The following is a 3,830-nucleotide window of genomic DNA, read 5'->3' on the forward strand; positions in this document are numbered from 1 at the left end:
CTCCCCTCCCCCAGCCTCTCCCTTCCCCCAGCCCCTCCCCTCCCCTCCCCTCCCGTCGGCCTTCCCCTGCGGCCACTGGTCCGTGGGGATCCGCCGCCCTCCGTCACCGCGCGTCCACTTCCGTCCCGCGGGAGGCGCCTCCCCTCCGCCGGTCGCGACGGTCCCCGGGCTGGCGGGTGCCCTCCGCGCGCCGAGAACCAGGCTTCCGGCGGCGGCCGGGTCGGTGCGCTCCGGGCGCAGGGACGCGCAGCGGCGCGGCGCCCACTCCGCGCGTGTTTGCAGAAGGGAGAGCCAGTGTGCCCGGTGCGCAGGTAAAGGAGCGACCCACGAGTCCCTTTCACAACCCAAGCAGCAGTTAAGTTCACTCCCGCTGCAGACAAGCACCCCGGGCCTGCCCACTTGGGCACGTTTTCCTGCCCTGCTCCGCCACCGCTGTAAAAAATGTTGTTGAAATCATACTGCACATGAACTCGTATTTATTTTTGACGCTTGGTCGGGAGCCTTTCTTCCCTGCCTTTGAATGGAATCCTCATTGTAATTATTGTCCTACAAGTTGGGCGTTTGGGTTGTATAGTTTTCGCCAATATAAGCCTGTGGGAAAGATGGGCCTATTTGCATTGAAATGTAACCAAATTGAAGGAGAGTTTGGCCACCTGATGTGTCCGCGTGTCCAGGAGCCAGTACAATTTGACACCAAGCTTTTGCAGAGAGGAAAATTAGGCCATTTATTGGTGTGCCCCCCCACCCCCCGCCCCGTCCTTTCCAGGAGAATAGGAGCTAATGCTCAAGAGTCCGGAACTCTCCGATGGCTTGCATGAGGGTTTTTAAGGGCAAAATTTGGGGGAAGAAGTCTCCAGAGAAGGTGGACACTGTTGGTAAGAAGCCCGTGAGGCCCTACCAGCAGGTCACCTGGTGCCACTTCATCTGGTGTCTTGGAAGTCCTTTCCATTTCAAGAGGCTTGGAATCTGGAAAATATCTTTATTCCTTACATTAGAAATTGAAGCAAGCATTCCTGTCCCTTGAGCCTAGGCCTGCATGTTCCTTGGCTGTGCATCGGGGAGACATGACCTCTGGTGTTTCATTCTTTCATCTGAACTGACAAGATGGATGCCGGCCTCAGAAAATCATTATGGGGGTGCCTGAGGGGCTCACTGGGTTAAGCGTCCGACTCTTGATTTCGGCTCAGGTCACGATCTGAAGGTTCATGAGTTAAGCCGTGCATCGGGCTCTGTGCTGACAGTGTGGAGCCTGCTTGGGATTCTCTTTCCTTCTCTCTCAGCTCCTGCTGTGTGCTCTGTCTCTGTCTCTTTAAAAAATTATCGGGGCGCCTGGGTGGCTCAGTCAGTTAAGTGTCAGACTTCAGTTCAGGTCACACGATCTCACGGTTTGTGAGTTCGAGCCCCGCGTCAGGCTCTGTGCTAACAGCTGAGTCTGGAGCCTGCTTCACATTCTGTGTCTCCCTCTCTCTCTGATCCTCCCCTGCTCGTGCTCTCTCTCTCTCTCAAAAGTAAACATTAAAAATTAAAAAAAATTATTATCCACATTTGGCAGTATTTCCTTAGGGCGGCTATTAGGTCTAGAGAGGAGACCGTGGGGCTAGCATCATGGCATCTTTGGTGCCAGGTACTGCGTGCATGTTGCCAAGGACCGCACAGGTCACGCACACAGCCATGGGGGCTGGGAGGCGACATGTCTCCTGTCCTGGCCCTTGCTGACATAAGGAACTGCGATTAGGTCTACCTGCTGATGAAAGATACAAGCTGATGTTTTCAAAGCCCATTTCAACTAAGGTGGCCAGAAGTGAGCCCCACAGGTGCCTGGGGACATAGGATCTGGGCCTCGGAACAGCCTCAGAGAGGCCAAGGGCACCATGTGATTGGCTTGTGTGCAGGCCAGTGGGTACTCATCACATCCACCTTTCTAATTCATGCTGTCTAGACCTGTACCCTATGGAACATAGAAGCATGGTTGCGGACAAATAAATCTGGAGTTGTTGAGGTTGGTAGAATCATCTGTGGACATAGGGATTACGTAGGGCCCTGCTTTCCCAGCCGCAAGATCCAAGCAAGTTCCTGCATGTGTTTACCCAGTAAAGGAGAAACACTGAGCCTTCTCCTTTAGGCACTGCCTTCCCCTGTTAGCTTTCAGCCTTAGTTTGCTTGCTGCTGGTTTCCAAATCTCTGAGGCTTCTAGAAATTTCTTCCTGGATTTCTTTACTTGTTATAGTACCATCCATGCCAATTCCTTTTTCTCGTCGAGATCTGTTTTCTGGTTCTGCTGGAGAACGTTGTTGCATCTGGAAGTCTGACTTCTGAGTTGTTTACGTCCTTGAGGGTACGAAAGTAGGAAAACCACGTTCTCTGGACCACACTTTACCACCCATTTCTCGCCTTTTTTGACTTCCGATGAGAAAAAGGGAATGTTATTCAAGAGCGTTGTTAAAAGATGATTTTCAGGGAAAGGTAAGATCACGACTCTCATACAGATATAAAAATGAGCAAACGTTGGGGCACCTGGCTGGCTCGGTCAGTAGAGCATGCAACTCTTGATCTCGGGTTGTGAGTCCCTGAGTCCCATGTTGAGTGTTGAGGGATTACTTAAACATTTTTTTAAAAAATGTGCAGGTGTTAAAGATTCTATTTTATTTATTAAAGGAGGAACCAGGCATATTTTATAACTGATTCAAAAGAGAAGTCAAGAAGGACAGGTATATATGGGGCAAGTGAATCCCTCAGGAGGGTTCGTGTTAGGGGAAGGGGCAGGAGCTTTTTATCTTGAACAGGTCCCAATAGTTTATTTTTGCTTTTATTTCCCTTGTCCCTGGAGATGTGTCAAGTGAGAAATTGCTGCGGCCGAGGTCAGAGAGCTTGCTGCCTGTTTTCTCCTGTAGCGTTTTGATGGTTTCCTGCCTCACATAGAGGGCTTTCATCCATCTTGGGTTTATTTTTGTGTCTGGGGTAAGAAAGTGGCCCAGGTTCATGCTTCTGCGTGTCGCTGTCCAGTTCTCCCAGCACTGCTTGCTGAAATGGGTGATGGGCATTCAGGAGGGCACTTTTAGGGATGAGCACTGGGTGTCCTATGTAAGTGATGAATCACTGGGTTCTGTTCCTGAACCAAGACTACATTGTATGTTAACTCACTTAAAAAAAAAAAAATGAAAAAAAAAAAAAAAGGAGATAGTGCAGGACACATCAGGTCCTTGGAATTGGCATCAATAGGTACCAGTGGTCCCCATGGGTCTTGACTTGTGATATCATGGAAGCATTTGGTGTGTGAAGTAGGACTGAAGGATGTTGAACAACAAAGGATTCATTCATGGCATTTGTTAAGGAACGGAACGCAGACCTTATTCAGGACCATCGGGACAGGTGTAGGGACCAGGCACTGGGGGAGAGAGATTGAGCTCAGCTCTGGAAATAACAGAGAAAAGTGAGAATTTATAGCCGTGGAGTGGAGCAGCGGGGGTCAGTGGGTGGAAAATGACTGAGAGGAAACATCACAGGGGATGGGGGTTCTGCATCAACTGACGGGCAGGGTTCTTGCCGAAGACAAGCCCAAGAGATCGGACATCCGGGGGGGGGTGGAGGGGGGGAGGATGGGGAACCAATTCAGACGTGGAGGGTCAGGCATTCTGTGAAACTGACTTAGCAGGATTCATACTGAAAATAGACACAGCAGGAGGCCCCCCTGAAGCCCCAGACTCAGGTCTGTTTTTTGAGAAGAGGCTCCTTTCCTCCTCCTCCTCCCTCCCCCTCCTCCTCCCTCCCCCTCCTCCACCCCCTCCTCCTCCCTCTGCCTCCTCCTCCCTCTGCTTCCTCTTCGCTCCCCC

At 51.2% G+C, this 3,830-nt stretch overlaps 1 protein-coding gene across 3 annotated transcripts in view; it reads left to right on the forward strand.

Moving 5' to 3' along the window:
• Nucleotides 1-3,830, forward strand: part of CMBL (carboxymethylenebutenolidase homolog) — a 34,121-nt gene that overhangs the window by 9,813 nt on the left and 20,478 nt on the right. The window contains exon 1 of one of the 3 annotated variants that reach the window (XM_039220456.1): nucleotides 89-311. The exons of 1 other annotated variant lie outside the window; for it this stretch is intronic. The gene's annotated coding sequence lies outside the window, so the exon portion shown is untranslated. Of the gene's footprint in view, nucleotides 1-88; nucleotides 312-3,830 lie in introns of those variants that run through there. One more of the 3 variants, XM_039220458.1, reaches the window with a different exon arrangement.

Source organism: Hyaena hyaena, unplaced genomic scaffold (assembly GCF_003009895.1).
Source record: "Hyaena hyaena isolate Hyena2069 unplaced genomic scaffold, ASM300989v1 scaffold_890, whole genome shotgun sequence".
Lineage (NCBI taxonomy): Eukaryota > Metazoa > Chordata > Mammalia > Carnivora > Hyaenidae > Hyaena > Hyaena hyaena.